Below are 16,605 nucleotides of genomic sequence, written 5' to 3'. Positions count from 1 at the left end.
TGTGAGATTAATCCGAGTCACAATACAAAAAGTAATCTCTCTCAGAAGAACACACTCATGTGTAGAGCCATCACCATGCAAACGAGCATTATGTTCCCTCCAAATGTAGTAGACCGCAGCTACCACCATAAGCTTTGCAGTTCGACCCAAGAGTGAACGACCATCCATGTGAGAAAGCCAAGAGATCGTATCCATCCATCTACGCGAGGCCCACAGAATATTACACTGGGCACAAAGAACGGACCAGATGCGCTGAGAGAATGGGCACTCAAAAAATAAATAATCCACATCCTCATGCCCACCCCCACACAAAATACATTGGGTGACCTGAATAATGCCAAAGCGTATAAGCTTAGCTTGAGTATACAAGGCATCCTGGATGGCTAACCAAAGAATAAAGGACATCCTTGGAATAGCTTGGCTATGCCAAACAAGCTTCCACCAGTCCACTCTACTATGACGCGGGCGCAACGACTCCCAAACACCACGAACAGAGAAGGAATCCTTCAGAGTATCAATCCACTGCAAGACATCCGGCCTTCTGCTATCTGGCCGGAATGAAGTAGGAGTACTACTAATGAGCTCAAGCCATGCAGGGGAGCGAGAGATAGGCCAGTGCCACTCCTGGCCGTCAATAATAGCCTCCACCTTGGCATTCTGCCCAAGGCCAAAATCATAGATAAACCTTTCCCCAAACACCTCAATAAGAGGACCAAGGGGATGCCAATGGTCAAACCAAAGTGAAATACTACTCCCATTGCCCACTCGATATCTCATCTTCCATCGGACAAGGCTACGAAGACTAAGAATCTTCCGCCAACTCCAAGAGCAATCCTTGGGGCATTTTATCTCCCAAATACTTCTGCCTCGCAAAAGATAAGAGCGAACCCAAGTAGACCAAAGAGAGTTACCGTCATCATTACAGAGAGCCCATAAGTGTTTGGTCATGGCTGCCCTATTTCAAGTCACCATGTTCTTAATGCCCAAACCCCCTTCCTCCTTAGGCAAACAAATATTGTCTCATGCTACCTTCGCACCTCTAGTGCTAAGCTCACAACCCTTCCAAAGGAATGAGCATAGAATGGATTCCACCTTCTTAATAATTGATTTAGGCCAGATGAATAAGGAGGACCAATAAACTTGGATGGAAAACAAAATAGATTTGATGAGTTGTAATCTACCTGCAAAGGAGAGAGCATGGCAAGTCCAACTCTTGGTTTTGGCAATAATCCGGTCCACCAACACCTTACAATCAGTAGCCTTTAACTTAGTCGTTATAAGTGGCACACCAAGATACCTAATCGGAAGCGCTCCTTCATTATACCCGAGAATATCCAAAAGCTGCATTCGAAGCTCGGAAGGCACTCCATAAATGAACATGCTGCTCTTATCTGGATTTGGTATAAGTCCAGAGAAGTCTCGAAATTGCTGAAGACAACCACCGATCAAAGACATAGAAGCCAAATCCGCTTTACAGAAAATCATAAGATCATCTGCAAAGCACAAGTGAGAGATCTTTTCTTTTTCACAACACCAATGGTACTTGAAACCACTGTCCCTTACCATATTAGCCATCAGACCCGAAAAGACCTCCATGGCTAGGATAAAAAGATAAGAGTGACATAGGATCCCCTTGCCGCAAGCCTCGACCCCTAGGGAAGAATCCATGAAGTTCGCCATTAATAGAGATGGAGAAGCGAGTAGTGGAGATACAGTCCGCAATCCATTTAACAACTCTATCCGAAAACCCCATAACACGTAATACAGCCAGTAAAAAATTCCACCGAACGGAGTCATATGCCTTCATTAGATCCACCTTAACAGCACATCTCGGAGAGCCACCAGAGCGATGATAGTTCCGCATTAACTCTTGGCAGAGGATAATATTATCACTAATACGTCGACTCGCAACAAAGGCCATTTGGAAAGGTCCCACCTATCCCGGAAGTACCACCTTCACCCTATTTGCTATGAGCTTTGCAATACACTTGTAAACAGTGTTACAACAAGAAATTGATCTAAAGTCCTTTACCTTGGTAGGGTTTTGAACCTTAGGAATCAAAGAAAGTGTTGTAGCATTTACTTGTTTCAGAAGATGCTCGGAGGAGAAAAAAGATTGGATAGCCGCTATGACATCTGCCCCAACTATATTCCAAGCCTTCTTAAAGAAGCCAGCACTAAAACCATCCGGACCGGGAGCCTTGTTGTCCTTCAAAGAGAACATCACCATCTTTATTTCGTCATCTGAAACAGATCGATCTAAATCCTCCGTCTGAATCTCAGTGAGCCACTTTGGAAGAACTCGCTGAAGCATGTCCTCATCAACACCCACAACCGCATGAGAATCTAGAAGATTCTGAAAGAACTGCACAATGGTGTCACTGACCTCACCCGGAGTCTCCACCCGAGCCCCATCATCAGTAGAAATAGATGTGATCTTGCTACGACTCTGAAAAAGCTTCATAGATTGGAAGAAGAACCTCGAATTCTTGTCTCCTAAATTCAGCCACTAAACCCGAGCCTTTTGCTTCAAAAAACTTTCTTCCGCTCTGTTCAACTCCAAATAATTCTTAATAAGCCTTGACTCCTCGGTGTGAAAAGTCGAGTCAAGGGGATGACGCTGAATCATACGTTGTATCTCCTCCAAAGCCTCTTTAGCTCGCACCACACGCCGAGGCAAATTTGCAAAGAACTCCTTATTGAACTTTTTCAACTTTCCTTTCAAATGCTTCAACTTATGGCATAGTTGATACATCGGACTTCCTTTTACATCTATAGCCCATGCCTTAGCTACCACGGATAGAAATTGCGGATGCTCAGCCCAAAGATCAAAGAATTTAAATGGTGTTTTTCACGAAGGTAAGGCAGCAAGTGTTACCACCATTGGAGAATGATCCGAAACACCGGAGGGAGGAAAGTAAGCCTCAGAGCCTGAAAAATCACACTCCCATCTCAAATTGGCAAGGACCCGGTCTAGCTTCTTCATAATAGGAGCCTTGTCCTGCCGATTAGACCACGTAAAGAGACAGCCATTCTGTCGTAAATCACTTAGGCCAGATTGAAATAAACAAGTAGCAAGGTCATTCTGCCAAGAAGGCCAACTATGAGAGCCCCCAACCATCTCCTCTTGTGACTTTATAGCATTGAAGTCCCCCATGAGCACCCATGGAGAAGATTCCCATCCCACACTGCGAGAAACTAAATCCGCCCACAATTCACTCCGCTTAATAGGGCAATTATCACCATACACAATTGAGACAATGAAAGAGGAATTCTTAGCAAGATCCCTAACATGCACATGCATCACTTGGTCGGATGAATTTATAAGAACCACATCCACCTCCTGAGGATTCCAACCAATCCAAATCTGTCCATGAGAAGAAGCATTATAGTTGCACAGTAAACCCCAATTTCGAAAGATGGAGTTCGCCACCTTTTCTTTATTTCTCTCTTTAACTTTAGTTTCCACCAAACCACAAAGTGACAGTCTTTTCTTTCAAATAAGTTGTTGCACTTCTGAATGCTTGAAAGGGTCATTCAAACCCCTAACATTCCAATAGCCAATAATCATTAAAACTAAGAAAAGAGAGAGAAATCAAGCTCCATAAAGGATTACCTCCATTTAACCCCCCCTCGGGGAGTAGTATTTCCGCCCTTTCTTGCCCTTGCCACCTGACTCTTTCATCTTCTTTTTTTCAAGTGAGTCCTTTGCCTTAATAGCTAACTGATTAGCCATAGGAGTAGTAGCACCATCCGCACAAATAGCTAGCAGTTGTGGAGTAGCTTCATCCATTTTGGGTGTATGCTCTTCAACATCATTTTCAAAATAACACTCTCCCTCTTCAAATTCCACATTATCCTGAAGGTCCTCAAAAGCAATGAATTGCGTGGACTTCTCATCCATCCATTCCGAGCTAGGTGAATGTAAAACAATCGCATTAGATGGTGTTGCTTCCAATTCACGCCCACAAGCTGCTGTCAACCCTTTATTCTCACAATGAGGAGTTGAAGGTGCCCCACATTTCACCGGTGACTTTTCTTTTTTACGCCTTGTAACTTCTTGCCATTCACCTTCACTAGTAGAACCCACCTTAGGCACCACTTTGTCACCACCATCGATCTTAGGAACCCAAACTTGCTTTGTTTTCTCCTTGGCCACCTTAGGACAAGTGCCATTCGAATGGCCAAACACTCCACAAAGTCCACATTTATGAGGTAGTCACTCAAAGTCAACAACAACACATATTTGCTTCCCATTAGAGCATTGCAAATCAAATTCCTTAATGAGATCCTCAGAAGCATCAATCTCCACACAAATCCGAACAAAACTAAGTCGCTTCCTTGCAAGGGTGATGTGATCCGCATGCAAAGGAATCCCAACAGCGCTAGCCACAAAGCTTAAGCCTTGAACAGTCCAATATTCAAGTGGCACATTGTAAAGCCAAACCCACACCGGGATCTTCCGCATATCTTCTTTGGCCAACTTCAAGTTAGGTTGCCACCTTTTAAGCACTAGCGGCCTATTCGCCATATGCCAAGGAGCCTTGTCTAGGATGTTGCATGCATGCTCAACACTATCAAACTTGAAGAAGAAGAAGCCACTTTCATAGGCTAGAACCTCTTTCAATCCCAAACTACCCCATATCTTATGAGCAATCAAATTCACAATTGGAAATGGGAGCTTATTTCCAACAAAGTAGCCAATGAGAGTAGCCTTCCATACCTCACACCCTTCTTCAACAATGCTAGGAGGTGGTAGCACCTTAACCCGACCTTCTTCTCTCAATGGTGGTTCATAATGCAACGAATGAGAGGTCTTGGAATGTTCTACCAATTGAGGCCCACGCAATACATTAATAAAGCTAGACTGAACTTTAGGATTTTCAGCTACAATCACACTAGGCCCATTGGTATGCACGGCCCCCACAAGATCAAAGCGTCCGAACCACTTTAATGCCCCCGCTCAGGTTACAAGCTCCCGCAACGAAGCTCGGCAAAAGGAAAACGAAGAGGAACCATTTATGGACTAAAGAAAGCATCTCGGAGTTGGAATACTCGTTTCAATGATGTGATCAAATCGTTTGATTTCATCAAGAACGAAGAGGAACCATGTGTGTACAAAAAGATCAGTGGAAGGGCTATAGTATTCCTCGTATTGTATGTGGATGATATACTCCTGATTGAGAATGATATTTCCATACTCACATCGGTCAAGTTATGGTTGTCTAAGGAGTTCTCCATGAAAGACCCAGGTGAAGCATCTTATATTTTGAGGATTAAGGTCTATAGAGATAGATCTATGAGGATGCTAGGCCTATCATAGAAAATGTACATAGAGGAAGTGCTGAAGAGGTTCAGCATGGAAAACTCTAAAAGGAGATTGTTACTCCTAAGGCATGAGATAAATCTCTCCAAGAAGATGTGCCCCAACACATCTAAAGAGATTCAGCGTATGAGCAGGATCCCTTATGCTTCGGTAATAGGGAGCCTCATGTATGCCATGCTATGTACTCGACCGGACATAGCACATGTTGTGAGTGTTACGAGCAGATATCTGTCGAATCCAGACGAGGAGCACTAGATAGCTGTGAAAAATATCCTTAAGTACTTAAAAAGGACTAAGGATATGTTTCTGATCTTTGGAAAAGGCACTGAGTTAAAAGTAGAAAAATACACTGATTCAGACTTTATGACTGACCCTGATGATAGAAAGTCTACATCAGGATATGTATTCTTATGCAATGGAGGATCGGTAAATTGAAAGAGTTCCAAACGAAAAATTATTGCAGATTCAATTATGGAAGCAAAGTACATTACCGCATCAGATGCTGCGAAGGAAGCGTTCTGGTATAAAAAGTTTGCCGAGGAGCTAGGTGTCATGTCATCAGATGCCATAATCCTTTTCTGCAACAACAATTGCGCCATAGCTCTGGCTAAGGAGTCAAGGTCTCACCAGAAGTCCAAGCACATAAAGCGGCGATTTCATCTAATTCGCGACTACCTCAAAAAGAAATATGTAGAGGTATAGAGAGTAGACTCTACTGACAACGTGGCGAATCCATTCATTAAGTAGCTGAGTCAAAAGAAATTGGAAGTCCGTCTCGAGATGATGGGGCTTAGATACATGTCTGATTGGCTTTATGTAAGTGGAAGATTGTTAGAAGTATGCCCTAGAAGCTAATGTGGCTGACATATATTTGTAATTTGGGGCAATAATTTATAATTTGACACTTATTAATAACTAAGATTGGGCAATTTATTTTTTATTCATGTTTGTATGTGTCCATGAATCATCCAAGAAATTAATAGATGATGACACATATTCTCAAGGAGTTGAGAATTTGAGGCATGTGTCATTAGGTATTAATTTTTAAATGCTCTTGATCGATAGATCCATCACGAGGGACGGTGATCGATCTGATGAGAGTAGTGCACAGATCACTTAGTCAGATGGATGAGTCTCGAGTCTACAGTGTAGAGACACTGCAGTAATTATGTAAGTACTTGTTAGAGAACAAGGTACTGAGCGTAACTAAAGAAAGTAGTCACATGGATATCTATCCACTCGTCAGTGACTACTTATGCTGCAGTTGTATGACTGGTCCTTTGACCTGCGATGCCTCAACTATTCACTGTGAGGTTGCTGTAGTTTGACGAGCATGTGAACTTGGGCCCTAGCCATTCGGATCCTTGTAGTGTGGATTGGCTGCAATAGGTTCATTTTGGAATAGGATTGCATCTAGATGGGATCTATCGACCTTGATAGATTAGGAGTGATCCTATGTGATTTATGAGACTGAGTTTGATAAATTTCTGGCCAGGTATTTTGGATAAAGAGTTTTTCATATCTCAAACTGGAAGTCGAATAAATTTAACATATGACGGACGGTGGGGTTTGATGAGATATCCATAACCTCCGTCACGTCGGGATCCATGATAGAGGGACTGTATCATATGCTAACTGCATCGAGAGGTTCAGATATTTCATTCTACTGGGTTGCCACCACATACTGCTAGGTGTCACTAGTGGATAGTGAGACTCGAAGGCATTCACTTGGTGATTAGTGAACCCTAAGAGTAGAACTGAAATTGTTTCATTCCACTGAAAGAAGTTTCAGTGATATTAAGATTGAGATCTCAATATATCTCACTGCCAGTCAGAATAGAACCTATGGGGTCACACACATAGAAAATTTAATTAGTCAGACTATCATAATTGTGATTTAGAATCACAATAGATATCAATTATTTCTATGATTGATGATTGAATTAACCCACTAAGTGTTAGTGAGTTAATGAAAGAAGAATTAAGTGAAATAGATTGCAACTGGATTGCAATTGGGCTGATTTAATGAGCCAAATCAAATTGGGTTTGACCCAAATTGATTTGGATTTATGATTGGGTCGACCTTGATTAGATCAAGGATTAAATTAAATGCCATAAGTTATATATAGATTTTAAAGTCCACATGTCATCGTAGTATGAATATGATTTAAGTCATGTTCACACTATGCGGACTTTAAAGTTCACATGGCGTCGTAGGATGCATGGCATCCCAATTAATTCTCCTAATGTGATTAGGAGTTAGCCTAGGTCCTAATGTGATTAGGAATTGGGGATTAATCAAGTCCTAATGTGATTAGAAATTGAAAATTAATCAAGTCCTAATTTGATTAGGAATTGGAAAACCCTAGGGCCCTCATCTATAAATAGGAGGCGTGTGAGAGCCTTATTTATGAAATTCCTCCCCATGCCTCCACCCTCTTTCTCTCCTCCTTTTCCACGGCAGCAAGAGGAGACCTTTCTCCTCTCTCACGGCAGCAAGGTGAAGCCCTTCTTCTTCCTCCAAGGCATTTGGAAGAAAAGAAGAAGAAGCAAGGGAAGAGCACTCCACACGGCAGCAAGGAAGAAGGAGTTCTTCCTCACGCCAAGCCCCCTTCTTCCTTCTTCCCACGACAGCAAGAGGGTCCTCTGCGTCCTCTTCTTCCACGGCATTAAAGCAAAGAAGATCCACAATTTAAGCTACCTCCATCTCTCCCTTAATTGCGAGTAAGATTGAAGAAGAAAGCGTTCTTCTTCAAAGAGGTATGCTGCAGATTTTTATCTTCCAATATTATGATAGTCATGAGAGGTCTTTGTAAGGAGCTAGCACTCCGGTACAACCCTATCTCAGATGATTAGATCCTCGTGTGGATATCTATAGAGGCCGGACACGTGTGCGGCTTAACCAAGAACCTAGAAAGATCATCAGGCTGCGGTGTTTTACACCTGCAAAATTTTTGAAGATGAGATCTTCAAATCTATAACTTCTAATTTTTGTTTTAGTTTTATGAATCTTAATTAACCTTCCTCAGATCCTAATCTTTCCTTCGTAATGAGTTCAAAGATCTTCTGGATTTGGAAATAGAAAAGTTTTGAATTCTACGATCCGAGGCACGTTCATACGATGAACGACATTCCGTTCGAATTCTGCTGCGAACATCGCATCAAACGGGGCGTATCTCAGCATGGTGTTACTATAATGAATGGACAATTGAGTAATGGCATTTACATATTATCGCAATCTGTTAATGTAATGTACACGTCAAGTAAACACTTTAAAATAGATAGTGTCTTCGACGTCTATCTTTGGTATTGTAGGCTAGGTCACATTAAAAGGAAAAGGATAAATAGGTTAGCTCAAGAGGGTATCCTCAATGTTGATGATTGTGAATCATGTGCATCCTATCTTCTTGGTAAGATGACCAAGTCACCTTTTACTGAAAAAGATGAACGAGCCAACGATATATTGAGCCTTGTACATTCAGATGTATTTGGGCCAATGAGCATAAAAGCTAGAGGTGGATATTCTTATTTAATTACGTTTACAGACGACCTATCTATGTATGGGTAAGTCTATCTTATGAGACATAAATCTGAATCGTTTGAAATGTTCAAACTATTTCGTAATGAAATAGAGAAACAAACTGGAAAGAGTATTAAAACTCTTCGGTTACACCAAGGAGGTGAATACCTCACAAGTGAGTTTATAACATATCTAGAAGAGAATGGTATCATCTTAGAGTGGACTCCTCCTGATACACCTCAATATAATGGAGTGTCAGAAAGGAGTAATCGAATCCTGTTAGACATAGTTCGATCCATGATAGGGTATGCTAGCCTGCCAATCTCCTTGTTGGGATATGCACTCGAAACATCGTCCTATATTCTTAATAAAGTTTTAAGTAAGTCTGTGACTAAAACACCACATGAGATGTGGACAGGGCGTAAATCGGTGCTCACTCATCTTAGGGTTTGAGTGTGTCCGGCCTACGTAAAACATTTGAAAGCAGGCAAACTCGAAGCTAGGTTTGATAGATGTTTCTTTGTCGGCTATCCAAAAGAAACTAAGGGTTATTTACCTTGCTGAAGAACAAAAGTTGTTCGTCGGTAATAGAGCTATCTTCTTGGAGAAGACATTTCTTGGAGAAGGAACTAATGGCTCTAATGTTAAACTTGAAAAAATTCAATAGGTAGAAAAACCGACACTAGCCACTGAACCATTAGAACCTGATTTGATTAGATCAAGCCCAAAACCCATTATAGAAACATGCTTAAGGCAATCTGGTAGAGTACCACATCAGCCGAACAGATACTGCGGTTTCTTGGTCCGGAATGGAGATCTTGTTGAGCTTGATGAAAATAATGAGGATCCGATCACCTATATGGATGCTATGCAGAGGAACGACTCCGATAAATGGCTGGAAGCCATGCACTCCGAAATGGAATCTATGGAGGTCAATAATGTATGGATATTGGTTGACCCACCCGAAGGAATAAAACCCATAGGGTGTAAATGGATTTTCAAAAGGAAAAGAGGCGCAGACGGAGGTGGAGACCTACAAAGCTCGTCTGGTTGCCAAGGGATATTGTCAACGTTATGGTATTGACTATGACGAAACGTTTTCTCTCGTGGCAATGCTCAAAACTATTCAGATTATGCTTACGATAGCAGCACCTTTTGATTATGAAATCTAGCAGATGGATGTAAAAATCGCCTTCTTATATAGAGACTTGGAAGAAGAGGTGTATATGATACAACCTGAAGATTTTACATCCACAGATGAATCAAAAGTGTGCAAGCTTCAGAGATCTATATATGGATTAAAGCAAGCTTCTCAGAGTTGGAACATACGTTTTAATAAAGTGATCAGAACATATGGCTTCATTAGGAATGAAGAAGAACCTTGCATATATAAATGGGCTAACGGTTTAGTGATTGTATCTCTTATTTTGTATGTGGATGATATTCTCTTAATCAGGAATGACATCCTTGCATTACAAGGAATAAAAGTTTGGCTATTATCACAATTCTCCATGAAGGATTTGGAAGAAGCATCCTACATCCTAGGGATGAAGATCTATAGAAATAGATTTAAAAGGTTGCTTGGGTTGTCCCAATCCACGTACATAGATACCGTGCTGAAAAGATTCAGCATGATGAATTCCAAGAAAGGCTATCTTTCGATGGACCATGGAATTCAGCTCTCTAAAAAGAATTGTCCGACAACTCCTCAAGAAAGAGAAATTATGAATAGAATTCCATATGCTTCAGCAGTGGGATCTATTATGTATGCAATGACATGTACTAGACCAGACGTGGCATACTTACTAGGGGTAGTGAGTAGATACCAGTCTAATCTAGGTAGCAACCACTGAAAGGTTGTAAAAACTATTCTTAAGTATTTAAGAAATACTAAGGACCAGTAGCTTAGTAAAAACCACTAACTTGAAATTAGTGGGATACACTGATTCCAGTTTCTAGTCAGATTAGGATGACAGCAAAAGTGTGTCGGGTTACATCTTTACCCTTAAAGGTGGTGTTATCTATTGAAAAAGTTCCAAGCAACATACTGTGGCTGATTCAGTGTGCGAGGCAGAGTACATTGCTACATCCGATGCCGCCAAAGAAGCTGTATGGATGCGAAAGTTCATCACCGAGCTTGGAGTGGCACCCTCCATTGATGGTCCAGTTCCACTATTCTGTAATAGCACTGGAGCCATTGCTCAAGCGAAGGAACCAAAAGCACATCAGCGGACCAAGCACATTCTGCGACGATATCATCTTGTTCGAAAGATAGTAGAATGAGGTGATATAGATCTTCAGAAGATCGATGGAAAGAAAAATCTGGCCGACCCATTTACTAAAGTTCTCGGCACCAAAGAGTTCAACATTACAAGTCAAAGATGGGTATACGATACTGTACCGATTGACTTTAGTCCAAGTGGAAGTTGTTGGGAATTATGTTCTGAAAGATAATTGTCAGCTTGTTGATGAATAAATTGTATATAATTAATGAAATAAATAAAAGTTATTTGGCAATGTTTCATTATATATTTTGTATCTTCGTGAACTCAAGTAATGTAATGAAATCCTTAGGATTCTATTAAACGATAAAAGAGGATTTATCTATAAGTCCTTCAACTAGTTCGCGACCAAATAATATGCTATCACTAGAACAATAGCATTATCAAGAATAGATCGTTGTGTGCCATATACGTTGGTTGTCCTCTTAACCAAGGAGTGTAAAGACACTGATATATCATACAGATGAAGTATAGGAGTACATTTTACTGACCGTGACCAGTTTTGGAACGCTCTACTGTCAAGAGATGTTCCAAGTGGGTATGGGTAGAAGTATCCTTCAGACCTCAGATCACCATGGTGACTTGCAAGCAACTCACTGTACTTTGGTACCAGACTATCTGAATTTCTAATTCAGTGATGGAAGGCTACTAGGTGCAGTCAAATACTTGCGAGTATGCCATTTGATCAATAGAATACTTGCTTAGGATAATTTGTCAATCGAATTGACCGATGTACCCCTGCACTTTGAATCCCTAAAAAGCAGGGGTACATCGGTCATTCTGGGTCACTGACCATAGAAGTTTATAGGTTGATCAAATGGCTGATCGATGATTAAGAATAGTCCAGGGGTACATCGGTCAATTCGATTGACAAATTATCCTAAGTAAAAGTTGTAGTAAAATAATTATTGAATTATTAAAGGATTAATTAGCAATTAGATTGCTAATGAACTCAATTTGATTGAATGATTGGGCATAGGTTGAGCCAAATTGAATCTACATCAGGGTTTGATCTAATTAGACTGGGTTCGACCCGAATTGATTAGGCTCGACCCAATTAATCGGACTTGATCCAATTGGATTGGGCTTGACTCGAGCCTATTAAAAGTCCTTATTTGATAAAGATTCTAAGTTCAAAAATTCAGAAATTGATAAGAAGAAGAATCCCTAAATTTTAGGATCCTAGCTTTCTTTCTTGGAGAAGAAAGACACCTCATCCTTATCCCTAAAATTAGTGGTGCCTCTCCTCTTTATTTTTGGCCAATTTTTGGCGTGAGGAAAGAGGAGGCATGGGGCTATTTTCTATAGAAATATGGCACCTCAAACCTTCCAAAAGAGATTAGGATGAAATCCCTAATTTGTAGGGATGTATGGCGCAAAAAGAGAAGGTGGCATGCGGCTGAAGTTGGGGCACATGAACCCCTAATTTTAGGGATTCAAAGTGCATCAAAAAAAGGGATGATCATCTCCTCTTAGCTGCCATATTTCATAGAATTTTTGGGATTTTTATCAGCCAAAATTCATTGGCTAAATGAGGTGTGAGTCGTGGGAGTCTTTTGGCTATAAAAGGACCCCCACACCTAGGGTTTGGGTGTGAGAATTTTTGAGAGACCTAGAGGTTCTAAAAAATTCTAAAACCAACCGCTTCCCCTCTTCTCCTTCCTCTCCTTTATCTTCATCCTTCGTCCCTTTGAAAAAAAATCAAAGGTTAAGTGCTTCGAAGGAAAAAGGATTAGCCATTGCAGCACCTCTGTGCGAGCTAGCACTTCCGCAGAGGAAGATCTTCCTAGAGCTTTGCGTGGACTATCCGTAGAGGCTGGACGCATGTGCGGCTATAGAAGGTGATCAAGGCATCATCAAAGTCCTCAAAGTAAAAAGGTATAAGATCTGATCTCATTAGAAATTAGAATTAAAAATCAACTAGGTTACTGAAATTCTGCATGACTACATGTTAGATATAGAATCATGCATACTTGTTTAGAATAAATGTTTAAAATCCTGGATCTATTTTTATTGTAGAGATATGATCTCTAGCATGCATAGGAATTAAATAGTTTAATTCATGTTTCCGCTGTAAAATTTTTAAAAATATATGCATGCGACCATTAGGGTTCCCAATAGCTGTAACATGTTTTAGTTTGGCTTAGGCCTTATTTGAGGGAGCTGTTGGCAGTAGAGTTGTTGGAAGTAGAGCTGTTGGAAGTAGAACTTTATGAAGTAGAGCTTTTATAAAAAGTTGTTTGCTGTTTGGTAACTACATTTCTAAAGTACTATGACACTTTAATATGTATTTGGTAAACAAACTGATGACAGAATACTTTTGTGTGACAAAATGACCATAAATGACATTTCTAGTATTATACTGTTAGATATATGCCCTAAAAGCCAATCTGGCTGACACATTATTAATTCTGAAACATTATTTTGTACTTGACTTTATTATTATTGAATAATAAATGGACATTCTTTTCATTCATATTGTTTATGAATCGTCTAAGAAATTAAAAAGATGATGATATATATTCTCAAGAGTTGAGAATTTGAGCCATGTATCATTGGTGATTAATTTTTAAATCCTCCTGATTAAAGGATCATCACGAGGATGGTGATCGATCCGATCAGTGCATAGATCGCTTTCCTTATGGATGGACGAGACTCGAGTCCATAGTATAGGGACACTAAAGTGAGAGTGCAGGTGTTTGTTAGAGAACAAGGATACTGAGCGTGACTAAGACAAGAAGTCACTTGGATGTCTATCCACTCGTCAGTGACTTGCTTGATGTTACAGTAGAGTGACTGGTCCTTTGACCTGCGGTACTTCGGCTACTTACAGTGAGGTTATTATAGTTTGACTGCACATATAAATGGTCTCTGGTCATATGGGTCCTTGTAGTGTAGATTGGCTGCAGTAGGTTCACTGTAGGAGTAGGGTATGCACCTACATGGAATCTATCGACCTTGATAGATGAGGAGAGATCCTATGTGATTTATAAGACTGAGTTCTAAGACCTTGGCCAGGGCAATATATATAGTGGAGAAAGAGTTTTCCACTCTCGAACTCAAGTCGAATAAATCTAGACATATGACAGACGATGAGGTTTGACGAGTTATCCATGACCTCCGTTCTGTAAGGATCCACGATAGAAGGTGTTGACCCCTAATGGATTTTGATGAATACAAAACACTAGAGTATAATTCCATTTATCTTAACAATTTACTTGAGGATTTCATGTGTTTAATTAAGAATATTGTTAAGAAATGTCTAGGCAAGTTCCCATAATTTTTATGAATTTATTGAAGAATTTTTGAGATGAAAAAAACAGATCAGGGACAGCCGAGACGTCTCTGGTTTGTTCCAGAGACGTCTCTGGCACAAACAGGAAGAACTGGCACGTTTGGAGACGTCCCCGGCACCTGACGAGGCGTCTCGCAGGGTCGGAGTCGACTCTCTCAGAAGCGGAGTCGACTCTCTCAGTGGCGGCAGAAAGGCCGATTTCAAGAGATGCGCGCGAGCCGTCTCCACAGTACGCGGAGTCGTCCCCGCAAGTAAAAGCTGAGTTTCCGAGTCGTCCCCAGCGAGTGCGGAGTCGACTCTCTCAGGGTATTCCAGAGGATGTCTTTTTCGGTGATAAGGCAGCGGAGACGTCCCCTGAAAGAGCGGAGTCGACTCTCTCAGAGAATTCCAGAAGACTTGTTTTTCGGAGATATAACGGCGGAGTCGTCCCCAAGGCAGCGGAGTCGTCCCCATGCAAAAAGCGCAAACAAGTCGAGACGTCCCCGTAAAGTGCCGAGGCGACCCTCTCAAAAAAACAGAAAAACAAGGATTCAAACCGTTCATCATCGGAGTCGTCCCCGTAAAGCGCCGAGTCGACCCCAAACAACGTCAAAAGTAAAATCTTACAGCCGAGACGTCTCGCGTTGAAGCGGAGACGTCTCCGAAGCGCCTGGGACGTGACTGACAACTTTTTCAGGTTTGGTTTGAATTTCAAACTCCCTTAACTTTATCTCTAACGGCTATATTTGCTTTTTGGGCTATAAAAGGGAGCTCTTAAGTGCTTTCCAACAACTTCTCACCAACCCAACACAAGATCATTCAAGAGAGAAGAAAGAAAAAGAGGTTCAAGGGAGTTAGTGCATTTAAGTGAAGAAATCAAGTGCCTTCAAGCTTTCCAAGTGATTTCGTGCTCAACTACTCTCTTCCGCTAGGCATTCAAAGCTCACATTCAAGCCAACGCGATCCACATCGGAAGAACCACCATTTTCCATGCTTCCAACGGCTAAAAGGGTTCTTCCGGGTTCTATTATTTCTCACTGTTTTATTTGCTTCTTGAGAGCTTTTAAATCCTTGTAAAACTTTTTCAATATTGTGCTTGTTCCAGTCAAGGAACTTGGAACAAGGGAAAGGCGTCCCAAGCCTAGGTGAAATTGGGGGTTATAGGGTTCGTTGTTAGCCCGGTGTAAAACAACGAGTTGGGTTGTGCACTCGCAAAACTACCGACTGTAATCTTGGATTATAGTGGAAATTTCCAAAGGTGCTTTGGGGAGTGGATGTAGGAGCAGTGGAAGCTCCGAACCACTATAAAACCTTGTGTTTGCGATTGATTGTTCTCATTGAAAGTGAATCCTAGGTTCTTCGGTGTTAAGCATGCGGTTTTTTTTTTTTTTTTTTAAACCATGGCTGAACCTGATCGGGTTGCCTACGTACCCCTTCATAAGGGGGATCAAGCCATACGTAGTTCTTTTTAAGTTTTAAAATGCAGCGGAAAAATCGAATCAAACAATTTAATTCATGCATGCTTACAAGATCAAATCTAGAAATCAGCACCTTAAGAACACATAGGATTATGCCGGAATCGTTTAAACAATTATGCTAAACTTTCATGCATGATTAACTATCAGATCTGAAACTTAAGAACTCTATTCCGATTAATCTCCGAATATCCATTGAATGGATTCTGGAGATATCTCCGTGAGGAGCCCAAAAGAGGGTAAAACCTCGGGGAATCAGACCTAGATCTTGACACCATAATAAAAAGATTAATGTAGGATTAATACCTTTTATGATGGATGAAACTTGTGGATCTGATCCTCGACTTCGCAGCCACGCACACGAATGGCCTCTACGAGAAGTCCACGCGAAGTTCCTGAAGAGATCCAATCCTGCGGAAGTGCTAGCTTGCGCAGAATTTCTTGAGGCTGAAATTTGATCTTCCAAACACTATCAACTTTTGATCCGCCTTCTTGGAAGAACTTGGAGGAAAGGTTTAAAGGGATTGAAGAGGACTTAGATCTGATCTAAAGACTCTTATCAGGGACCCCTAACACTAATGGCGCGATGGACTTAGAGGAGGAAGAAGTCAGCTAGATTGAATGCAGAATTTTTCCATGCATGAACTAGGGTTCCTCTCTTTTCTTTTTCCTTTTTTCTTCTTCTTTTTCTCTCTTTTTTTCCTTGAATTCGACCACCAGATGATGGA

This window comes from Phoenix dactylifera, unplaced genomic scaffold (genome assembly GCF_009389715.1).
Source record: "Phoenix dactylifera cultivar Barhee BC4 unplaced genomic scaffold, palm_55x_up_171113_PBpolish2nd_filt_p 001265F, whole genome shotgun sequence".
Taxonomy (NCBI): domain Eukaryota; kingdom Viridiplantae; phylum Streptophyta; class Magnoliopsida; order Arecales; family Arecaceae; genus Phoenix; species Phoenix dactylifera.
The sequence above is the reverse complement of the archived record's forward strand: the minus strand, read 5'-3'. Positions refer to the sequence as shown.